Genomic DNA, 9763 nt, shown 5'->3' with positions numbered 1-9763 from the left:
GTCTTACTCCTAGATTCCTGTTTAGTGAACCATTCTGCTCTTCAGATGCCCTGTGTTTTGACAACGCTCTAAGACCCTTGCTTGCTCATCATCTTACATCCAGAAGTATTGCCTTCTCCATTGAAAGCCATAAGCCATTCACTTACAGACTGACCCTGTAGGACTCCTCTGTACAAGACCATATCAGAACAGTTCCTCCTGAAAATGTAGGCATGGTCTATGTAGTGCTGAAATTGTCACCTTGTCATGACAATGACTCTGGTGGTGGGGTGTCTCCCTCAGCTTCGGCACTACTGCAATGGGAAGGATTTGTAGATGTATGTTTAATTCAGAGCAATGGTGTGAGCCTCCAAGTAAAAGGCGTATTTGCACAATGTATAAACAGATGGAGCAAATGAGGAAAATTAGCTAGGGATTGATGAAGTAGATTTCGTTACACAGCGCCACTCACAAAAATCTCGTAAAACTTTGGAAATTTGAGTTTTATCGTCCCCATCAATGATAAAAATAACCCTAGGGGCTAAGTAGGCTGACGGTGGCACGGAGGAGAGTCTTCCTAACAGGATAGTTAAAGGGCTGCTTTCATGTAGTCTAGAGATGACATGCAATTACAATTAATCCACCTGTACAATAAAGGAATCAATCTGGTCCCTCTTATACATCTGGGAAGCATGTGTGCATTAGAAGAATGAATCTTTGGGGGGGGGGGAGCTTTCATATATTTCTTTTCTCATTTAGTCATTTTAAAAAGTAACAATTATAAAAATGTATACATCTCACAGCCTTGGAATCAGACTTGAATTTTTCCCTACAGTGTAGCTCTCATAAGGATCATAGACAGAATTGAAAAATACAAAGAGAATCGTGTGCTCTTGACTCTTAAGTTCTGGCGTTATTAATAAGTTAATACTTACTTTTCATTTTTCCAGTCTCTGCATGGCCTAAAGCATATTCATCTCTTCTTTGCCTCAAAATGGAGTTGATAGCTGACCTGGAAGAGCCCAAGACACCCCATCACAAAATGACCACACATTCTGCTTTCCTTAACTCACAGACATGCCTTTATTTTGGGGTTGAGTCCAATCTTGTTTTATCTTTTACAACCTTCAGGTTTCAACAGATGGAAAGAATTGGGATGCCAAGAGGCTGAGGAAAAATTGACATATGAATGAGTAATTCACCCAGCTTCTTTTCTTTCCTCCCTTCCCTGGTTCTTATATTCCTTTTACTATTTAAGGCTTTCCAAAACTGAGCTTAGATATGATGGGAACTGTGAATTCAACACTTGTGAGGTGGAGGTAGAAAGATCAGGAGTTTAAGGCAAGCTTGGACTACATGGTACATTGTCTCAACATACACACACACACACACACATTCACACACAGTCAGACACATATAAATAAATGAAGCTGAGTAGAAAATTTTCTACACTGACATTTATTTTAGATGATTCTAGCAACTTTAGGAAGGTGAACTGATATTAATAGTTATGCTATCTCTTGCCTTGCATGTAAACTTTAAACTACCAATTAACTCCAAGTAAAACAGCCAATTTTAAGTGATCCATGTACCAATATGTCTCATTGGATATTATTTAAAATACTTCTAGAGAGTTACTTTACTTTACAATTCTCATATAGCAGAAGTGACTATTCCTCACAGAATGCCATGGACACACAGAATGCTCAGTAGCAAAGCCTGTCTACACAGTTCAGACTCTTCGAATTATTTTCATAACTTTGCCTACTATGATCCCATGCACTTTATATTTTTGAGTGATTTTGAATGGTTCATTATAGCATATCTAATAGACTGCAATTTTCAATTAAAATTACTTTCATTTAAATAAAATTACATTTTCTGAGTTATGGATCTATACCTTAACACATTTCTTCCATATAATGATTCATAAAGGTTTTTTTTTTTACTTTATGAAACATTATCTTTAGGCTTATGTTGAATGATCTTATTTCTTTCTTGTGTATTTTTTGTTATTAAGTATTCTTTGATGGTTCCTGGGGGGATAAGAACAAACATCTATACATCCCAGATGGTACACTGATAATAGGCCAAAAATTATTCCATCAAATTCAACTAAGAAATCTAATAAGATTATTGAGGTTATTTATAAGAGAAATATGAATGAGGGTTACTCATGTAAAGATGGATGGCTCTATGGCAGTTGCAGTGCAGAAAACCCTACACAATTAGGTGACAACACCCAAAAGCTACTTGCTGTAGCACTCTGCATAACTGGAGGAAGCTGGACAAGTCAGAGTCCTCTCTATCTCCAGCAGTCATATTTCTTATAAAACCTTAGGGAGGGTCCTTGAGAATCACTTAAGTTTTAGGAACTTGGTGAGACTTCTGAGTTATTTATTTCCTTTGTTTTAGTGAGCCACTGTCTAGCGTGGAACCTTTCAATTTGAAGGAAACTGTTGTATGGTTGCCTTATTATAATGGAAATGTGTTGTGGATATGCTGCTCTCTGGTACCTGTACAAATTTCACATTTTCTCTCTCCTGAAAATTCTTGGTGTATTCAGAATTAATGTTCACAAGATCTTCCTTGAATCTTCTATGTGTGCTGGCATATATTTAATTTGCTTTGACATTTCTTATGTTTTTCAGGGTTTTCTCTTGAACCACCCATTCTTGAAGGTTTCTTAAGAATGAAGGGCACAAATCCAAATCAGGTGTGTGAGGTATCTGTGCACCAATGTGGAGTAGTAGAATCACCTTTCCCTGCTGTCTTTGGCTTGGCCCTCTCCCTAAGCATATACAGGTATGATCGAACTATATTAGTTAGAAGTTGAATTTTGTTTTAAATAAACTCTTATGACCTAGCTTCCCACATATTTTTAATTTTTAAAAAATTTTGGGATTAATATAGGACTACATTTACCCCTTCTCTTACCTCCTTCCAAATCCTCTCACATCCCCTTACTCTCATTTTCTTTTTCTCTGTAACCACTTTCTCTTTAATTGTTGTTGTTTGGTTGTGGTGATGATGGTGGTGATGTGTATGTGTTCATAAATATGTAAATACAACACTAGAGTTCATATGGCTGTCAATGCAGTATTGGATAAACAATCAGTATGTTCTTTCCCACCCACTCTCAGCACGCCTTAGTTTGCCTGTAGTTCTTTGTGTGTGGTTTAGGCCCCATGGTCTTTTTTTCTGTCCACTTTGACATGTCTATTGTTGGTGTCCTTGTTCAGCCCGTGTTTAAGCAGCTATGTTGGTGAGATATCATGGCGTCTGACATTTCTACGAGACATAACCTCATAGCAAACTTACTGTTGCTCTGGCTTCTTCTGTCTTTTTTTTTTCTTCTCTCAAATATAGTTATTTTATTTTATTTAAAAAACTATCTTTTTTCATTTTACATACCAATCCCAGTTCCCACTCCCTTCCCTCCTCCCGTGCCCTCCACGTTCCCCCTTCCCCACACCCCATTCACTCCTCAAAGAAGGTAAGGCACATTGCTTCAGGGAAGGATGAAGGCCCTCCCTACTATATCTAGGCTGAGCCAGGTATCCATCCAAAGGGAATGGGTTCTCAAAAGCCAGTACAAGCCTTTCGATCTCTCTTCCACAAATATCCCTAACCTATTTTAAATGGGTTTTAAACCTAAGTCTTTGTGTATTATTCTGAGTTCCTAGATGTGAGAAACAGAACCAAACTGTTCTGTTGATGAGGGAAGAATGTGTTAAAAGGGCACTAGGTGGCTCTCAGTGTCTTTTGTAGAGTTAGGACCATCTGTACAAAAAGAAATAGTTTGTTTTATCTTCATCTTCCTGAATCCGAGGGAACTTTGATTGTTGTCACAAACAAGGTTCTGCAGACAGAGTACAAGTTTCTATGTGAAAAGGAATTTCCTACCTCTCAACCCAAGATATAAAAGTGCAGAATTTCTCAAACAGCAATGAAGTTCAGTGGCAGATACCTAGACTGTCAATGTCTTCTATTCAACTTTAAAAATGCGAAACTTTTTCTGCAACTAGTATGAACCCATGATGGTTAATTTTCTGTTAACTTGACATGACTTAGGACGCCCAGATGGGTACTAATACAGTGTTGCTAGGCTCGTCTGAGTGTGTCCTAGAAGGGGGTCAGCATTTGAGTCAGTACATCACAGGATGAAGCGTGCCCTTTCATTAGTGTGGGATGGGCATCTTCCAATTCACAGAACAGAAGAAAAAGGTAAATTCTCATTCTTTCTGAGCTTATATCATCCAATTCACAGAATAGAAGGAAAAAGTAAATTCTCTGTCTTTCTAAGCATGAGCAACTGTTTTTGCTTGTCCCCAGATAGGAGTTCTAAGCTTCCAGCCTTTGAACTCTGGGCTTACACAGCGGGACTCCTTCTCCCACAGAGCTTTTTGACTAAACCTGCCTTGCAGATGACAGACTCTGGTATTTCACAGCTCCTGTGATTGATTGAGCCCACTTCCAGAATAAATTTACTTCCATATCCTATTTCTTCTACCTCTCAAAAGAAGTCCAACTAACACAGGGCCTTTCCTTTACATGAGAATTATAAATATATGTTGTTTATTCCATAACATTATCCAATCATGCCAAGTAAAAGAAGTAAATGGACTTGTAAAAATGAATTTTTAAATAAATAAATGAAGACAAAAATGCAATGTCAATTTGAGAATGGCAAACAACTCCTGTTAATATCTTTAGAGACATTTGTTTTTAATATTTTAGAATATGTTAAAGTTTTGATAGCTTAAAGATTTTTAATATGTGACAACAACATAATAATTATGATTATTCAAAGTAGAATCAATACATTTCAATATTAACAAACCAAATTCCCCAGCAAAACATAAATTTTTCAAACCCTTATTCTAGTCCAGTCATGTACAGTGTAGGGTAGGCCTCAAGAATATGAACTTTTAGAAATATGGGTGATTTGGTACATGATAATGTCTTCACATTAAATACTAATTATGTAGCTGCTTAACATCTTCCTGCAAATTTCTTTCCTAAATTGCTGCTATGATTAAAATCAGATGTCTTTGTAACAGATGTACTTTTACATTGAACATAATCAATTGGAAAAATTGGACCTTTTTATTTATATCTTTTTAACATTCAATCAAATTTAATTTTAAGTAGGCAGTAATTCCTTAGCTTGATTCTTGCTTCTGCTTTAGTTTACACCTTCTAAAATCCTTTTATTAGGCCATCATGTGCTGTTTTTCTGAATAGATAGTTTTATTGCCTTTTTTTTTTCTACATAGAACAGCAAACTATATATTAACCTGAACCTTGCTTCTGCCTTGGTCCTGTCTCAACATGATGTGACAGACTTTGTTGACTCCCCAGGGGAGGTCTTATAGTCTCTGAGGAGTGGATGGGGGAAGGGTGGGAGAGGGTGGGGAAAGCAGGAGGAGGTGAGGGACTGGGAACTGGGGTTGTGTAAAATGAAAAAAAAAATCACTTAAAAATACATCTTTATGTGGGGGTGTGAGAAATGGCTCTGTAGTTCAGAGTGCTTACTATTCAAGTAGAGGGTTCACTTTCCAGCACATACATGGCAGCTGAAAACTTCAGTTCCAGGAAGTCTGGTGACCTCTTCTGACCTCTATGGCTTCTGACTACACGTGATGCACATACATATACTCAGGAACAAACACATAACACAACATATGTAAATACTACTAAATATTACATATAATATATTCAGAAGCTAGAGAGATGGTTCAGCAGTTCAGAGTGCTGGCTGCTCTTCCAGAGGACCAGGGTTTGATTCCCAGCATCCACGTCTGTAACTCCATCTGTAATAGCATCTATAACTCCAGTTCCAGGGGATCTGAAGTCTTCTTTGGGGCTCTGTGGGCTCCAAGTCCACATGTCGTGCACAGCCATTCACTCATGCAAAGCTCTACTTCGCATAAAATAAAACTAAATAATTTAAAATATATCTTTATCTATTACAGATGTAAATGCTATTGCCCATTTAATATCTTTTATTATCCTTTTAGCCTAAAAGGTTCACTGTGTGTTGTCAGGTGTAATCACTCCATAGATCTTTGGTCGTATTTCACACCATAGCATTGTTTTGAGACTTGTTCTTCTGGAAGTATAGTGCAGATTACCAGAACTACCAGAGGAATGGGCAGAGCTGTGGAGACAGACATGGGAGTAATGAGATTGCTGGTAGAGTCTCCAGTTAGGGAAGGAAAAGTTCATGCTACATCAGCTTTTCTCTCAGATTTGTTTATTCTTACATTAAATATGAACCTTTACTTAGCACCAACTTTATACCAGATCTTGTTTCTTAAATAAGATACTTTTAAAAACGCATGGAGTGCAGTGTAATATTTCAACACATACACGTAGTCTATTGATCAGATGAGGATCACGGCTGAATATGCTATTTCAAACATTCATCATCCCTTTGTGGAGGGAAGTGTTGAAATAATCTCTCTCCTAGACACTTAGAAATGCAGAGCTGTTGTCAGCCATAGATACTCTGCTATGCCACAGAATACTGACCTTTTTCCTCCTACCCAATGGCTGCCCCGTATCTGCTACCCCCCCTGTCTTTTCATGTCCCACATCATCCTCCCAGCTTTGTTACTTGCCATTCTACTCTATACAGCCAAATCTGTCAGTTTCCACAAATAAACAAGAATATGCGCAGCTTGTCTTTCGGATCCCATCAGATTTCGTAACACATTAGTTCCATCCATGCTGTCATGGTGATAGGAGTGAGCCTGTTATTATTCATGCCTGCATCATATTACACCATGCACCAGTATATTATGTTTTTATTTAGGCACCCACCTATTACTGAACATCCTGGTTAATTCTATATCTCAAATGTTCTGAGTATCTTTCAATACACAAAAATATACTGCTTCCATTTCCTTTGGATATGCCTGTGGTGGTATGGTTACTGGATGGAAGAACAATTGTGTTTCTGCTCGCTTAGGAAATTCTATACAATTCTCCACAGCAGCTGCATATTTGCGATTTTAACAGCAGAAGAAGAGAGTGGAATCAGTGCTCTTCCCAGTATTTGTTTTTGATGATCTTTTTTATAGTATCCCCTCTAATTTGAAGGAAAGGTGCTACTTTTTAGGGTTTTGACTTAGATTTATTAATGATTAGTTGTCTTGAGCACATTTTCATGAGCCTTTTGGCAATCTGTGCCATCTTTTAGAAGTAGATATTCGTAAAATTCAACCATTTTAATGTTCCTAATCTTTAAGAGAAAGTGTGTGTGTGTGTGTGTGTGTGAGCGTGCGCCCACGTGTGTGCATGCACACACACGTGCAAGAATGCATGCATGTTCCATGGTGTGTGGGGATTGACCAAGTGACAACTGTTGGGACTCAATTCTCTTTCCACTTTCCTGAGCCTGTCTTGTTTTTCATGGTACATAGTCCAGGCTATTTGCCCCGGGAGCTTCTGGGTAATTCTCCTGTCTTTGTCTCCCATCTCATCATAGCAATGCCGGGATTGTAGATATACATTGCCACATCTGGCCTTTTCACTTAGGTTTCAGGAGTCAAACCAGGTCATCGTTCTTGAATTAAACTGCTTTTGGATGTAATTAGAGGTAGGAACTGATGTCTTCATTTTTGTAAAATACCTTTAAGTTACCAAATAAGTGAAAACAGAAGTTAGGGGAAATTTGGAAAGTTCCATTTTAAAAATAAGTGTTTTCAAATGTAATAACTTAAATTACTTAAATTTTACACCAAAATAAATCTTTGAAAGTGTTGTTTTTAGTATACTTATTTATTCTGTTTGGGTTCTACATATAACTACGTGTCACAATGTAGATTATGTATAAGCAAAACCCAGGACTAGGGTGCCAGTCTGACTGCTCTCTGATGAGGTCAGGGCCTTCTTCTTATAGATGGTGACTTCTCACCATACCCTCACATCCTAATCTAGACAAACGATGCCCCTCCGACCTCTTTTTATGAAGACACTAATCCCATTATTGCAAAGAAGAGCTGATCCACAGAAGCTTACATCTTTCATCCTTGCATTAAATGTCATAGCATCTTATGTACTATTATTTTCCTCTATAATTTTGTCACCTACAGATTACTTTTAATGTCTCATACAATTAAATGCTATAGACACGAATGTATACTAGATTATCAAGGAATAACAAAGAAAAATATTTGATCAAACTTAGTTCAAATAAATATTTTTGAATAGTTTAAGTTTGGGATTGGTTAATCCCATAGATGTGGGACCAGCAGATATAGAAGATTAAAAACAAAATTGTATTAATACTAATATTATAAATTCTTAAATTTTTATCCTTTCTTTATGCTTTTAACCTGGTAATTTCTCTTGAGTATTCCTAGTTTCCTTTGCATGTAAGAATATGAAAACATTCACTTTGATACATGTATATCTGACTTAACTATTTCTCCTCATCTTATCGTCTGAGCTTTGCACACATTACAAGCTAGTTATTAAATCTTTCCCTTGAATTCCTTTTTAATACATGTTTCATCAATTCTTTAAAATTTTGCATGACATACTTTAATCATATCGACACCCTCCTCTGCCAGCTCCTCATAGATCAAGATCCACCTCCTTTCCACACACATAATTTTGTGTCTTATTTTTTGTATTAACTCATCAAGAACAATTATCATTGATCAGGTATTTTTGGATGTTTGGCATTCAGTTGGAGTATGGCCAAATTACCAAGGGATACACTCTTAGAAACAAAACTGACTTGTTTTCTTCAAGCATTTATAAATTTCTAGTAGCTCCAGGAGGGGTGGAACTTTATGGTCACCTCCTCTTTACATCTTGGACTGACATGAGCTTGCACAAGACGCATGCAAGCCATCACAATTCCTATATCCTTGGGTCCAAATATCCTTGTAGTCATCTATTACCTTTGATTTGTTTTTGGTCCTCTCTTCCTCAATGATCCCGGAGTCTTGACAGAACGGGGTATAATATAGATATATAGATATATAAAGGGGGTATGATATAGACATATAGCTATAGAAAAAGAGGTATGATATAGATATAGAGAAAGGGGTACGATATAGATATAAAGATACAGAAAAAGGGGTATGATATGGATATTGAGATATAGAGAAGGGGTATGATATAGATATATTATATAGAGGAATGAGTATGATATAGATATTTAGAGAAAGGAGTATAACATAGATATAAAGATATATAGAAAGGGGTATGATATGATAGATTGATATAATGAAAGTGGTATGCTATGGATATATAGACATAGAGAAAGGGGTGTGACATGAATTAAATATATAGGGAGAGCCAGGTGGTGGTGGCGCACGCCTTTAATCCCAGCACTAGGGAGGCAGAGGCAGGAGGATCTGTGAGTTTGAGGTCAGCCTGGTCTACAAGAGCTAGCTCCAGGACAGGACAGGCTCTAGAAACTACAGGGAAACCGTGTCTCGAAAAACCAATATATATATATATATATACACACATATACATATATATATGTGGAAAGGGGTATAATATGCATATATAGAAATAGAAAATGGGTGTGATTTGGATAGATAGTTATAGGTTTGACCATTCAACTATCTTTTGTTCTCTTCTCCTTGAACAATTTCAAGGCTATGTGTTCAGCTCCACGTAATACTACTAATAAAAGTTTTTTGATGATGATTGAGAGATACATCAATCCATGGGTAAAAATATAGATCATTAGGAGTCAGTATAATACTATATCCTTCTAGCAAGCTTATAGAAGGCTCTCTTCTAACTACGACTG

Source organism: Arvicola amphibius, chromosome 17 (genome assembly GCF_903992535.2).
Source record: "Arvicola amphibius chromosome 17, mArvAmp1.2, whole genome shotgun sequence".
Lineage (NCBI taxonomy): Eukaryota > Metazoa > Chordata > Mammalia > Rodentia > Cricetidae > Arvicola > Arvicola amphibius.
This window is presented reverse-complemented; position numbering follows the sequence as displayed.